At 69.5% G+C, this 14967-nt stretch overlaps 1 protein-coding gene across 1 annotated transcript in view; it reads left to right on the top strand.

Annotated features, from left to right (window-relative positions):
• Nucleotides 1-1293: 1293 nt before the first annotated feature.
• LOC138511117 (zinc finger protein 271-like) overlaps nt 1294-14967 on the top strand; it is a 129072-nt gene continuing 115398 nt past the window's right edge. The window contains exon 1 of the mRNA XM_069626600.1: nt 1294-1452. The gene's annotated coding sequence lies outside the window, so the exon portion shown is untranslated. The remainder of the gene's footprint in view (nt 1453-14967) is intronic.

Below are 14967 nucleotides of genomic sequence, written 5' to 3' on the forward strand. Positions count from 1 at the left end.
GCAATACTCTTTGGATCTAGTCATATTAGTGAGAGATGCCAAGAGGCATTACAATGATCATACAGTTAAACATGGTTAATGGCACTGATACTCACGCTCTCCGCTGAGAAAATAACGGAAGGGATAGCCCCATTTAGTATTTGAAGTGATTTGATATGTTGCGGGGTAAATAAACTCACTAATGAGCCTTATGATGTTTATATTTTAGGGATTTAACCCATGACCATTGAAATTAAGCATTCAACTTATGAAATTTGAATGAAACAGATTAGGTAAGAAATAAGAGTGAGCGACACACTCAATGATGAACACACAAAATAATTATGAAGCGATCCTTTATCAATCAATTTCTAACAATAATTTTCTTTCTCATTGTGTTTTGTCAAATATTTCTGTTTCTCCATTTTGAAAAACGTTTTTCTCATTCCTAACAATCCCACCTTATCCCCTCCCTCAAAATGGCCATTCATTAATGTTGTTTAATTTTTGATTGGGTGCATTTTTGGATTTATAAAAATGGTAATTTTTTGTTATGTAATGTGTAACTAGCCCTGATTTGAAAAAGACATAGAATGTCGAAACACGTGTAATCATATAGGGCATTTTTCTAAGGAACCAAAGGAGTAATAAAAAATCAATGTCTTAACTTGGAGTATAAGAAGCATTGATTTATCTTTTCTTACAACGATACGACAAAGGCGCATGATATTAGTAAGAGTAACACAACCCTTATATATTAAAAGCTAGATACAAAACTCTCCCTCACAAACATGATAAACAGAGGGAGCGGATATTACATATTGGACAATTTTTTATTTTATTGTTTTTAAATTACTTGTGTTTTAATTTTTTTCTGTATGATTAATTTTTTGCTTTGTGAAAAGTCATATTTGGACTAAAACACAATAAAGATTAATAACAATGAAGTAAAGCTACACTATCGTTTTCTACGAGTTCTGCAGTGTTATTGACCTGTTTTCTCACTGCGCATGCGTTGATAAGATCTCACTGCGCATGTGTCGGTGTCACAGCAAATGTCCATCGGATCTCAGTGCGCATGTGTTAAAAGGCGAGGGGTGGGGTTTGCCAGTCCCTCGATGTGACGAGTATTAGTTTTTTCTCACTGCGCATGTGTCGCTCACTGTGGGCAGTATCCCGTTTCTACGCAGCCGCAGAGTTAAGTTTTCTCACCGCGCAAGCGTGTCTATCGGTGTATGTAATCCCCTTTGTGCGCATGCGCTTCTCGGTAGTTCTGGACTGAGCATGCGTCACTTGCTCTCCCAGCCGCCCGTCTGCGCATGCGCGGGTCGGTGTTTCCTCCCTTCGGTGCGCGGAGCCCCTCATTTGCCCGAAGCTTTTAGGGGGAGGGCGTCCTCCTCCCCGGGAGCCCCGCACGGAGCCAACGCTGCGCTTCCTAATGGGAAATCCTGCGCAAATGCTGCGGAATAGCAGGTGAGAGGCGGCCGCACGCCCCACACTCTGATGAGCAACAGCTCTTCTGCACGTTTCACTTTATTTATTCCCCAGTTCCGTGAACAGAATGTGAGGTGTTGCCAATGGATGAATGGTAATATCTGCACCCCCCTGCCCCACGTGCCGCCTCCTGCCGCCTCCTGCCCTGCCCCCCTTGCCCGCCATGCCGCCTCCTGCCCTGCACCCCTTGCCCTCGCTTGCCTCCTGCCCTTCATGCCACCTCCTGCCCTCCATGCTGCCTCCTTCCCTGCACCCCCTCCCCTCCATGCCACCTCCTGCCCTCCATGCCGCCTCCTGCCCTCCATGCTGCCTCCTGCCCTCCATGCCACCTCCTTCCCTGCACCCCCTGCCCTCCATGCTGCCTCCTGCCCTCCATGCCTCCTTCCCTGCACCCCCTGCCCTTCATGCCACCCCCTGCCCTTCATGCCCTCCATGCCGCCTCCTGCCCTCCATGCCACCTCCTGCCCTCCATGCCGCCTCCTGCCCTCCATGCCGCCTCCTTCCCTGCACTGCCTGCCCTCCATGCCGCCTCCTTCCCTGCACTGCCTGCCCTCCATGCTGCCTCCCTCCCTGCACCGCCTGCCCTCCCTGCACCCCCTGCCCTTCATGCCCCGCCTGCCCTCCATGCCACCTCCTGCCCTGCCTGCCCTCCATGCCGCCCCTGCCCTCCATGCCGCCACCTTCCCTGCACCCCCTGCCCTTCATGCCCTGCCTGCCCTCCATGCCGCCTCCTGCCCTCCATGCCACCTGCTGCCCCCCATGCCACCTCCTTCCCTGCACCCCCTGCCCTCCATGCCACCTCCAGCCCTCCATGCCCCTCCTGCCCTGCACCCCTTGCCGTCCATGCCACCTCCTGCCCTGCACCCCTTGCCCTCCTTGCATGCCTCCTGCCCTGTCCCCCTTTCCCGCCATGCCGCCTCCTGCCCTGCACTCCATGCCGCCTCCTGCCCTGCACCCCTTGCCCTCGCTTGCCTCCTGCCCTCCATGCCGCCTCCTGCCCTCCATGCTGCCTCCTGCCCTGCACCCCCTGCCCTCCATGCTCCTCCTGCCCTGCACCCCTGCCCTTCATGCCACCTCCTGCCCTTCATGCCACCTCCTGCCCTTCATGCCCCGCCTGCCCCCCATGCCACCGCCTGCCCTCCATGCCACCTCCTTCCCTGCACCCCCTCCCCTCCATGCCGCCTCCTGCCCTCCATGCTGCCTCCTTCCCTGCACCACCTGCCCTCCATGCTGCCTCCTTCCCTCCATGCCACCTCCTTCCCTGCACCCCCTCCCCTCCATGCCGCCTCCTGCCCTCCATGCCTCCTCCTTCCCTGCACCCCCTCCCCTCCATGCCACCCCCTGCCGCCTCCTGCCCTCCATGCCGCCTCCTGCCCTCCATGCCGCCTCCTGCCCTCCATGCCACCTCCTGCCCTGCACTGCCTGCCCTCCATGCCGCCTCCTTCCCTGCACTGCCTGCCCTCCATGCTGCATCCTTCCCTGCACCCCCTGCCCTTCATGCCCCGCCTGCCCTCCATGCCACCTCCTGCCCCTCCTGCCCTCCATGCCACCTCCTGCCCTCCATGCTGCCCCCTGCCCTCCATGCCACCTCCTTCCCTGCACCCCCTGCCCTTCATGCCCTGCCTGCCCTCCATGCCACCTCCTTCCCTGCACCTCCTGCCCTCCATGCCACCTCCTGCCCTCCATGCCACCTCCTTCTATGCCGCCCCCTGCCCTCCATGCCACCTCCAGCCTTCCATGCCGCCCCCTGCCCTCCATGCCACCTCCTTCCCTGCACCCCCTGCCCTTCATGCCCTGCCTGTCCTCCATGCCACCTCCTTCTCTGCCCTCCATGCCCCTCCTGCCCTCCATGCCCCTCCTGCCCTCCATGCCCCTCCAGCCCTCCATGCCCTCCATGCCGCCTCCTTCCATGCCGCCCCTGCCCTCCGTGCCGCCCCTGCCCTCCGTGTCGCCCCTGCCCTCCGTGCCGCCCCTGCCCTCCGTGCCACCCCCAGCCCTCCGTGCCGCCTCCTGCCCTCCGTGCCGCCTCCTGCCCTGCACCCCCAGCCCTCCGTGCCACCTCCTTCCCTGCACCCCCTGCCCTCCGTGCCGCCTCCTGCCCTCCATGCCTCCTCCTTCCCTGTACCCCCTCCATGCCTCCTCCTTCCCTGTACCCCCTCCCTCTGTGCCGCCCCCAGCCCTCTGTGCCGCCCCCAGCCCTCTGTGCCGCCCCCTGCCCTCTGTGCCGCCCCCTGCCCTCTGTGCCGCCCCCTGCCCTCTGTGCCGCCCCCTGCCCTCTGTGCCGCCCCCTGCCCTCTGTGCCGCCCTCTGTGCCGCCCCCTGCCCTCTGTGCCGCCCCCTGCCCTCTGTGCCGCCCCCTGCCCTCTGTGCCGCCCCCTGCCCTCTGTGCCGCCTCCTGCCCTGCACCCCCAGCCCTCCGTGCCGCCTCCTGCCCTGCACCCCCTGCCCTCCGTGCCGCCTCCTGCCCTCCATGCCGCCTCCTGCCCTCCATGCCGCCTCCTGCCCTCCATGCCTCCCCTCCATGCCACCCCCTGCCGCCTCCTGCCCTCCATGCCGCCTCCTGCCCTCCATGCCGCCTCCTTCCCTGCACTGCCTGCCCTTCATGCCCCGCCTGCCCTCCATGCCACCTCCTGCCCTTCATGCCCTGCCTGCCCTCCATGCTGCCCCCTGCCCTCCATGCCACCTCCTTCCCTGCACCCCCTGCCCTTCATGCCATGCCTGCCCTCCATGCCGCCTCCTTCCCTGCCCTCCATGCCGCCTCCTTCCCTGCACCTCCTGCCCTCCATGCCACCTCCTGCCCTCCATGCCACCTCCTTCCCTGCACCCCCTGCCCTCCATGCCACCTCCAGCCCTCCATGCCGCCCCCTGCCCTCCATGCCACCTCCTTCTCTGCCCTCCATGCCCCTCCTGCCCTCCATGCCACCGCCTGCCCTCCATGCCGCCTCCTTCCCTGCACTGCCTGCCCTCCATGCCCCCTTCCATGCCGCCCCCTGCCCTCTGTGCTGCCCCCTGCCCTGCACCCCCAGCCCTCCGTGCCACCTCCTGCCCTGCACCCCCTGCCCTCCGTGCCGCCTCCTGCCCTCCATGCCTCCTCCTTCCCTGTACCCCCTCCATGCCTCCTCCTTCCCTGTACCCCCTCCATGCCACCCCCTGCCGCCTCCTGCCCTCCATGCCGCCCCCTGCCCTCCGTGCCGCCCCCTGCCCTCCGTGCCCCTCCCAGCCCTCCGTGCCCCTCCCAGCCCACCGTGCCGCCTCCTGCCCTACGTGCCGCCTCCAGCCCTCCGTGCCGCCTCCAGCCCTCCGTGCCGCCTCCTGCCCTGCACCCCCAGCCCTCCATGCCGCCTCCTGCCCTCCATGCTGCCTCCTGCCCTGCACCCCCTGCCCTCCCTGCCCCTCCTGCCCTGCACCCCTGCCCTTCATGCCCCGCCTGCCCCCCATGCCACCTCCTGCCCTCCATGCCACCTCCTGCCCTGCACCCCTTCCCCTCCATGCCGCCTCCTGCCCTCCATGCTGCCTCCTTCCCTGCACCACCTGCCCTCCATGCTGCCTCCTTCCCTCCATGCCACCTCCTTCCCTGCACCCCCTCCCCTCCATGCCGCCTCCTGCCCTCCATGCCTCCTCCTTCCCTGCACCCCCTCCCCTCCATGCCACCCCCTGCCGCCTCCTGCCCTCCATGCCGCCTCCTGCCCTCCATGCCGCCTCCTGCCCTCCATGCCGCCTCCTGCCCTCCATGCCACCTCCTTCCCTGCACTGCCTGCCCTCCATGCCGCCTCCTTCCCTGCACTGCCTGCCCTCCATGCTGCATCCTTCCCTGCACCCCCTGCCCTTCATGCCCCGCCTGCCCTCCATGCCACCTCCTGCCCCTCCTGCCCTCCATGCCACCTCCTGCCCTCCATGCTGCCCCCTGCCCTCCATGCCACCTCCTTCCCTGTACCCCCTGCCCTTCATGCCCTGCCTGCCCTCCATGCCACCTCCTTCCCTGCACCTCCTGCCCTCCATGCCGCCTCCTTTCCTGCACCTCCTGCCCTCCATGCCACCTCCTGCCCTCCATGCCACCTCCTTCCCTGCACCCCCTGCCCTCCATGCCACCTCCAGCCCTCCATGCCGGCCCCTGCCCTCCATGCCACCTCCTTCCCTGCACCCCCTGCCCTTCATGCCCTGCCTGCCCTCCATGCCACCTCCTTCTCTGCCCTCCATGCCCCTCCTGCCCTCCGTGCCGCCCCCAGCCCTCCGTGCCGCCCCCAGCCCTCTGTGCCGCCTCCTGCCCTCCATGCCGCCTCCTGCCCTGCACCCCCAGCCCTCCATGCCGCCTCCTGCCCTGCACCCCCTGCCCTCCGTGCCGCCTCCTGCCCTGCACCCCCTGCCGCCTCCTGCCCTCCATGCCGCCTCCTGCCCTCCATGCCGCCTCCTGCCCTCCATGCCTCCTCCTTCCCTCCATGCCTCCTCCTTCCCTGCACCCCCTCCCCTCCATGCCACCCCCTGCCGCCTCCTGCCCTCCATGCCGCCTCCTGCCCTCCATGCCGCCTCCTGCCCTCCATGCCACCTCCTGCCCTCCATGCCGCCTCCTTCCCTGCACTGCCTGCCCTTCATGCCCCGCCTGCCCTTCATGCCCCGCCTGCCCTTCATGCCCCGCCTGCCCTCCATGCCACCTCCTGCCCTTCATGCCCTGCCTGCCCTCCATGCTGCCCCCTGCCCTCCATGCCACCTCCTTCCCTGCACCCCCTGCCCTCCATGCCACCTCCTTCCCTGCCCTCCGTGCCGCCTCCTGCCCTGCCCCTCCCAGCCCTCCGTGCTGCCTCCTGCCCTCCATGCCACCTCCTTCCCTGCACCCCCTGCCCTTCATGCCATGCCTGCCCTCCATGCCACCTCCTTCCCTGCCCTCCATGCCGCCTCCTGCCCTCCATGCCACCTCCTGCCCTCCATGCCACCTCCTTCCCTGCACACCCTGCCCTCCATGCCACCTCCAGCCCTCCATGCCGCCCCCTGCCCTCCATGCCACCTCCTTCCCTGCACCCCCTGCCCTTCATGCCTGCCTGCCCTCCATGCCACCTCCTTCTCTGCCCTCCATGCCCCTCCTGCCCTCCATGCCACCGCCTGCCCTCCATGCCGCCTCCTTCCCTGCACTGCCTGCCCTCCATGCCCCCTTCCATGCCGCCCCAGCCCTCCGTGCCCCTCCCAGCCCTCCGTGCTGCCTCCTGCCCTCCGTGCCGCCCCCAGCCCTCCGTGCCGCCCCCAGCCCTCCGTGCCCCCCCAGCCCTCCGTGCTGCCTCCTGCCCTCCGTGCTGCCTCCTGCCCTCCGTGCCGCCTCCAGCCCTGCACCCCCAGCTCTCCATGCCGCCTCCTGCCCTGCACCCCTGCCCTCCATGCCGCCCCCTGCCCTCCGTGCCGCCCCCTGCCCTCCGTGCCGCCTCCTGCCCTCCGTGCCGCCTCCTGCCCTCCGTGCCGCCTCCTGCCCTCCATGCCGCCTCCTGCCCTGCACCCCCTGCCCTCCCTGCCCCTTCTGCCCTGCACCCCTGCCCTTCATGCCCCGCCTGCCCCCCATGCCACCTCCTGCCCTCCATGCCACCTCCTGCCCTGCACCCCTTCCCCTCCATGCCGCCTCCTGCCCTCCATGCTGCCTCCTTCCCTGCACCACCTGCCCTCCATGCTGCCTCCTTCCCTCCATGCCACCTCCTTCCCTGCACCCCCTCCCCTCCATGCCGCCTCCTGCCCTCCATGCCTCCTCCTTCCCTGCACCCCCTCCCCTCCATGCCACCCCCTGCCGCCTCCTGCCCTCCATGCCGCCTCCCCTCCATGCCGCCTCCTGCCCTCCATGCCGCCTCCTGCCCTCCATGCCACCTCCTTCCCTGCACTGCCTGCCCTCCATGCCGCCTCCTTCCCTGCACTGCCTGCCCTCCATGCCCCCTTCCATGCCGCCCCCTGCCCTCTGTGCTGCCCCCTGCCCTGCACCCCCAGCCCTCCGTGCCACCTCCTGCCCTGCACCCCCTGCCCTCCGTGCCGCCTCCTGCCCTCCATGCCTCCTCCTTCCCTGTACCCCCTCCATGCCTCCTCCTTCCCTGTACCCCCTCCATGCCACCCCCTGCCGCCTCCTGCCCTCCATGCCGCCCCCTGCCCTCCGTGCCCCTCCCAGCCCTCCGTGCCCCTCCCAGCCCTCCGTGCCCCTCCCAGCCCTCCGTGCCGCCTCCTGCCCTCCGTGCCGCCTCCTGCCCTCCGTGCCGCCTCCTGCCCTCCGTGCCGCCTCCAGCCCTCCGTGCCGCCTCCTGCCCTGCACCCCCAGCTCTCCATGCCGCCTCCTGCCCTGCACCCCTGCCCTCCGTGCCGCCCCCAGCCCTCCGTGCCGCCCCCAGCCCTCCGTGCCGCCCCCAGCCCTCCGTGCCGCCCCCAGCCCTCCGTGCCGCCCCCAGCCCTCCATGCCGCCTCCTGCCCTCCATGCTGCCTCCTGCCCTGCACCCCCTGCCCTCCCTGCCCCTCCTGCCCTGCACCCCTGCCCTTCATGCCCCGCCTGCCCCCCATGCCACCTCCTGCCCTCCATGCCACCTCCTGCCCTGCACCCCTTCCCCTCCATGCCGCCTCCTGCCCTCCATGCTGCCTCCTTCCCTGCACCACCTGCCCTCCATGCTGCCTCCTTCCCTCCATGCCACCTCCTTCCCTGCACCCCCTCCCCTCCATGCCGCCTCCTGCCCTCCATGCCGCCTCCTTCCCTGCACCCCCTCCCCTCCATGCCACCCCCTGCCGCCTCCTGCCCTCCATGCCGCCTCCTGCCCTCCATGCCGCCTCCTGCCCTCCATGCCACCTCCTTCCCTGCACTGCCTGCCCTCCATGCCGCCTCCTTCCCTGCACTGCCTGCCCTCCATGCTGCATCCTTCCCTGCACCCCCTGCCGTTCATGCCCCGCCTGCCCTCCATGCCACCTCCTGCCCCTCCTGCCCTCCATGCCACCTCCTGCCCTCCATGCTGCCCCCTGCCCTCCATGCCACCTCCTTCCCTGTACCCCCTGCCCTTCATGCCCTGCCTGCCCTCCATGCCACCTCCTTCCCTGCACCTCCTGCCCTCCATGCCGCCTCCTTCCCTGCACCTCCTGCCCTCCATGCCACCTCCTGCCCTCCATGCCACCTCCTTCCCTGCACCCCCTGCCCTCCATGCCACCTCCAGCCCTCCATGCCGCCCCCTGCCCTCCATGCCACCTCCTTCCCTGCACCCCCTGCCCTTCATGCCCTGCCTGCCCTCCATGCCACCTCCTTCTCTGCCCTCCATGCCCCTCCTGCCCTCCGTGCCGCCCCCAGCCCTCCGTGCCGCCCCCAGCCCTCCGTGCCGCCCCCAGCCCTCCGTGCCGCCTCCTGCCCTCCATGCCGCCTCCTGCCCTCCATGCCGCCTCCTGCCCTGCACCCCCAGCCCTCCATGTCGCCTCCTGCCCTGCACCCCCTGCCCTCCGTGCCGCCTCCTGCCCTCCATGCCTCCTCCTTCCCTGCACCCCCTCCATGCCACCCCCTGCCGCCTTCTGCCCTCCATGCCGCCTCCTGCCCTCCATGCCTCCTCCTTCCCTCCATGCCTCCTCCTTCCCTGCACCCCCTCCCCTCCATGCCACCCCCTGCCGCCTCCTGCCCTCCATGCCGCCTCCTGCCCTCCATGCCGCCTCCTGCCCTCCATGCCGCCCCCTGCCCTCCATGCCACCTCCTTCCCTGCACCCCCTGCCCTTCATGCCTGCCTGCCCTCCATGCCACCTCCTTCTCTGCCCTCCATGCCCCTCCTGCCCTCCATGCCACTGCCTGCCCTCCATGCCGCCTCCTTCCCTGCACTGCCTGCCCTCCATGCCCCCTTCCATGCCGCCCCAGCCCTCCGTGCCCCTCCCAGCCCTCCGTGCCCCTCCCAGCCCTCCGTGCCGCCCCCAGCCCTCCGTGCCGCCCCCTGCCCTCCGTGCCGCCCCCTGCCCTCCGTGCCGCCCCCTGCCCTCCATGCCGCCCCCTGCCCTCCGTGCCGCCCCCAGCCCTCCGTGCCGCCCCCAGCCCTCCGTGCCGCCCCCAGCCCTCTGTGCCGCCTCCTGCCCTCTGTGCCGCCTCCTGCCCTCTGTGCCGCCTCCTGCCCTCTGTGCCGCCTCCTGCCCTCTGTGCCGCCTCCTGCCCTCTGTGCCGCCTCCTGCCCTCTGTGCCGCCTCCTGCCCTCTGTGCCGCCTCCTGCCCTCTGTGCCGCCTCCTGCCCTCTGTGCCGCCTCCTGCCCTCTGTGCCGCCTCCTGCCCTCTGTGCCGCCTCCTGCCCTCTGTGCCGCCTCCTGCCCTCTGTGCCGCCTCCAGCCCTCTGTGCCGCCTCCAGCCCTCTGTGCCGCCTCCAGCCCTCCGTGCCGCCTCCAGCCCTCCGTGCCGCCTCCTGCCCTGCACCCCCTCCAGCCCTCCGTGCCGCCTCCTGCCCTGCACCCCCAGCTCTCCATGCCGCCTCCTGCCCTGCACCCCTGCCCTCCGTGCCGCCCCCTGCCCTCCGTGCCGCCCCCTGCCCTCCGTGCCGCCCCCTGCCCTCCGTGCCGCCTCCAGCCCTCCATGCCGCCTCCTGCCCTCCATGCTGCCTCCTGCCCTGCACCCCCTGCCCCCCATGCCACCTCCTGCCCCCCATGCCACCTCCTGCCCTGCACCCCTTCCCCTCCATGCCGCCTCCTGCCCTCCATGCTGCCTCCTTCCCTGCACCACCTGCCCTCCATGCTGCCTCCTTCCCTCCATGCCACCTCCTTCCCTGCACCCCCTCCCCTCCATGCCGCCTCCTGCCCTCCATGCCTCCTCCTTCCCTGCACCCCCTCCCCTCCATGCCACCCCCTGCCGCCTCCTGCCCTCCATGCCACCTCCTGCCCTCCATGCCGCCTCCTGCCCTCCATGCCTCCTCCTTCCCTGCACCCCCTCCCCTCCATGCCACCCCCTGCCGCCTCCTGCCCTCCATGCCACCTCCTGCCCTCCATGCCCCTCCTGCCCTCCATGCCCCTCCAGCCCTCCATGCCCTCCATGCCGCCTCCTTCCATGCCGCCCCTGCCCTCCGTGCCGCCCCTGCCCTCCGTGTCGCCCCTGCCCTCCGTGCCGCCCCTGCCCTCCGTGCCACCCCCAGCCCTCCGTGCCGCCTCCTGCCCTCCGTGCCGCCTCCTGCCCTGCACCCCCAGCCCTCCGTGCCACCTCCTGCCCTGCACCCCCTGCCCTCCGTGCCGCCTCCTGCCCTCCATGCCTCCTCCTTCCCTGTACCCCCTCCATGCCTCCTCCTTCCCTGTACCCCCTCCCTCTGTGCCGCCCCCAGCCCTCTGTGCCGCCCCCAGCCCTCTGTGCCGCCCCCAGCCCTCTGTGCCGCCCCCTGCCCTCTGTGCCGCCCCCAGCCCTCTGTGCCGCCCCCTGCCCTCTGTGCCGCCCCCTGCCCTCTGTGCCGCCCCCTGCCCTCTGTGCCGCCCTCTGTGCCGCCCCCTGCCCTCTGTGCCGCCCCCTGCCCTCTGTGCCGCCCCCTGCCCTCTGTGCCGCCCCCTGCCCTCTGTGCCGCCTCCTGCCCTGCACCCCCAGCCCTCCGTGCCGCCTCCTGCCCTGCACCCCCTGCCCTCCGTGCCGCCTCCTGCCCTCCATGCCGCCTCCTGCCCTCCATGCCGCCTCCTGCCCTCCATGCCTCCCCTCCATGCCACCCCCTGCCGCCTCCTGCCCTCCATGCCGCCTCCTGCCCTCCATGCCGCCTCCTTCCCTGCACTGCCTGCCCTTCATGCCCCGCCTGCCCTCCATGCCACCTCCTGCCCTTCATGCCCTGCCTGCCCTCCATGCTGCCCCCTGCCCTCCATGCCACCTCCTTCCCTGCACCCCCTGCCCTTCATGCCATGCCTGCCCTCCATGCCGCCTCCTTCCCTGCCCTCCATGCCGCCTCCTTCCCTGCACCTCCTGCCCTCCATGCCACCTCCTGCCCTCCATGCCACCTCCTTCCCTGCACCCCCTGCCCTCCATGCCACCTCCAGCCCTCCATGCCGCCCCCTGCCCTCCATGCCACCTCCTTCTCTGCCCTCCATGCCCCTCCTGCCCTCCATGCCACCGCCTGCCCTCCATGCCGCCTCCTTCCCTGCACTGCCTGCCCTCCATGCCCCCTTCCATGCCGCCCCCTGCCCTCTGTGCTGCCCCCTGCCCTGCACCCCCAGCCCTCCGTGCCACCTCCTGCCCTGCACCCCCTGCCCTCCGTGCCGCCTCCTGCCCTCCATGCCTCCTCCTTCCCTGTACCCCCTCCATGCCTCCTCCTTCCCTGTACCCCCTCCATGCCACCCCCTGCCGCCTCCTGCCCTCCATGCCGCCCCCTGCCCTCCGTGCCGCCCCCTGCCCTCCGTGCCCCTCCCAGCCCTCCGTGCCCCTCCCAGCCCTCCGTGCCCCTCCTGCCCTACGTGCCGCCTCCTGCCCTCCGTGCCGCCTCCAGCCCTCCGTGCCGCCTCCAGCCCTCCGTGCCGCCTCCTGCCCTGCACCCCCAGCTCTCCATGCCGCCTCCTGCCCTGCACCCCTGCCCTCCGTGCCGCCCCCAGCCCTCCGTGCCGCCCCCAGCCCTCTGTGCCGCCCCCAGCCCTCTGTGCCGCCCCCAGCCCTCTGTGCCGCCCCCAGCCCTCTGTGCCGCCCCCAGCCCTCCGTGCCGCCTCCAGCCCTCCATGCCGCCTCCTGCCCTCCATGCTGCCTCCTGCCCTGCACCCCCTGCCCTCCCTGCCCCTCCTGCCCTGCACCCCTGCCCTTCATGCCCCGCCTGCCCCCCATGCCACCTCCTGCCCTCCATGCCACCTCCTGCCCTGCACCCCTTCCCCTCCATGCCGCCTCCTGCCCTCCATGCTGCCTCCTTCCCTGCACCACCTGCCCTCCATGCTGCCTCCTTCCCTCCATGCCACCTCCTTCCCTGCACCCCCTCCCCTCCATGCCGCCTCCTGCCCTCCATGCCTCCTCCTTCCCTGCACCCCCTCCCCTCCATGCCACCCCCTGCCGCCTCCTGCCCTCCATGCCGCCTCCTGCCCTCCATGCCGCCTCCTGCCCTCCATGCCGCCTCCTGCCCTCCATGCCACCTCCTTCCCTGCACTGCCTGCCCTCCATGCCGCCTCCTTCCCTGCACTGCCTGCCCTCCATGCTGCATCCTTCCCTGCACCCCCTGCCCTTCATGCCCCGCCTGCCCTCCATGCCACCTCCTGCCCCTCCTGCCCTCCATGCCACCTCCTGCCCTCCATGCTGCCCCCTGCCCTCCATGCCACCTCCTTCCCTGTACCCCCTGCCCTTCATGCCCTGCCTGCCCTCCATGCCACCTCCTTCCCTGCACCTCCTGCCCTCCATGCCGCCTCCTTTCCTGCACCTCCTGCCCTCCATGCCACCTCCTGCCCTCCATGCCACCTCCTTCCCTGCACCCCCTGCCCTCCATGCCACCTCCAGCCCTCCATGCCGCCCCCTGCCCTCCATGCCACCTCCTTCCCTGCACCCCCTGCCCTTCATGCCCTGCCTGCCCTCCATGCCACCTCCTTCTCTGCCCTCCATGCCCCTCCTGCCCTCCGTGCCGCCCCCAGCCCTCTGTGCCGCCCCCAGCCCTCTGTGCCGCCCCCAGCCCTCTGTGCCGCCCCCAGCCCTCTGTGCCGCCCCCAGCCCTCTGTGCCGCCCCCAGCCCTCTGTGCCGCCCCCAGCCCTCTGTGCCGCCCCCAGCCCTCTGTGCCGCCCCCAGCCCTCTGTGCCGCCCCCAGCCCTCTGTGCCGCCCCCAGCCCTCTGTGCCGCCCCCAGCCCTCTGTGCCGCCTCCTGCCCTCCGTGCCGCCTCCTGCCCTCCGTGCCGCCTCCTGCCCTCCGTGCCGCCTCCTGCCCTCCATGCCGCCTCCTGCCCTCCATGCCGCCTCCTGCCCTGCACCCCCAGCCCTCCATGCCGCCTCCTGCCCTGCACCCCCTGCCCTCCGTGCCGCCTCCTGCCCTCCATGCCTCCTCCTTCCCTGCACCCCCTGCCGCCTCCTGCCCTCCATGCCGCCTCCTGCCCTCCATGCCGCCTCCTGCCCTCCATGCCGCCTCCTGCCCTCCATGCCTCCTCCTTCCCTGCACCCCCTCCCCTCCATGCCACCCCCTGCCGCCTCCTGCCCTCCATGCCGCCTCCTGCCCTCCATGCCGCCTCCTGCCCTCCATGCCACCTCCTGCCCTCCATGCCGCCTCCTTCCCTGCACTGCCTGCCCTTCATGCCCCGCCTGCCCTTCATGCCCCGCCTGCCCTTCATGCCCCGCCTGCCCTCCATGCCACCTCCTGCCCTTCATGCCCTGCCTGCCCTCCATGCTGCCCCCTGCCCTCCATGCCACCTCCTTCCCTGCACCCCCTGCCCTCCATGCCACCTCCTTCCCTGCCCTCCGTGCCGCCTCCTGCCCTGCCCCTCCCAGCCCTCCGTGCTGCCTCCTGCCCTCCATGCCACCTCCTTCCCTGCACCCCCTGCCCTTCATGCCATGCCTGCCCTCCATGCCACCTCCTTCCCTGCCCTCCATGCCGCCTCCTGCCCTCCATGCCACCTCCTGCCCTCCATGCCACCTCCTTCCCTGCACACCCTGCCCTCCATGCCACCTCCAGCCCTCCATGCCGCCCCCTGCCCTCCATGCCACCTCCTTCCCTGCACCCCCTGCCCTTCATGCCTGCCTGCCCTCCATGCCACCTCCTTCTCTGCCCTCCATGCCCCTCCTGCCCTCCATGCCACCGCCTGCCCTCCATGCCGCCTCCTTCCCTGCACTGCCTGCCCTCCATGCCCCCTTCCATGCCGCCCCAGCCCTCCGTGCCCCTCCCAGCCCTCCGTGCTGCCTCCTGCCCTCCGTGCCGCCCCCAGCCCTCCGTGCCCCCCCAGCCCTCCGTGCTGCCTCCTGCCCTCCGTGCTGCCTCCTGCCCTCCGTGCTGCCTCCTGCCCTCCGTGCCGCCTCCAGCCCTCCGTGCCGCCTCCTGCCCTGCACCCCCAGCTCTCCATGCCGCCTCCTGCCCTGCACCCCTGCCCTCCATGCCGCCCCCTGCCCTCCGTGCCGCCCCCTGCCCTCCGTGCCGCCCCCTGCCCTCCGTGCCGCCTCCTGCCCTCCGTGCCGCCTCCTGCCCTCCATGCCGCCTCCTGCCCTGCACCCCCTGCCCTCCCTGCCCCTCCTGCCCTGCACCCCTGCCCTTCATGCCCCGCCTGCCCCCCATGCCACCTCCTGCCCTCCATGCCACCTCCTGCCCTGCACCCCTTCCCCTCCATGCCGCCTCCTGCCCTCCATGCTGCCTCCTTCCCTGCACCACCTGCCCTCCATGCTGCCTCCTTCCCTCCATGCCACCTCCTTCCCTGCACCCCCTCCCCTCCATGCCACCTCCTGCCCTCCATGCCTCCTCCTTCCCTGCACCCCCTCCCCTCCATGCCACCCCCTGCCGCCTCCTGCCCTCCATGCCGCCTCCTGCCCTCCATGCCGCCTCCCCTCCATGCCGCCTCCTGCCCTCCATGCCGCCTCCTGCCCTCCATGCCGCCTCCTGCCCTCCATGCCACCTCCTTCCCTGCACTGCCTGCCCTCC

This window comes from Ambystoma mexicanum, chromosome 6p (assembly GCF_040938575.1).
Source record: "Ambystoma mexicanum isolate Mex_15411 chromosome 6p, UKY_AmexF1_1, whole genome shotgun sequence".
NCBI classification, from domain to species: domain Eukaryota; kingdom Metazoa; phylum Chordata; class Amphibia; order Caudata; family Ambystomatidae; genus Ambystoma; species Ambystoma mexicanum.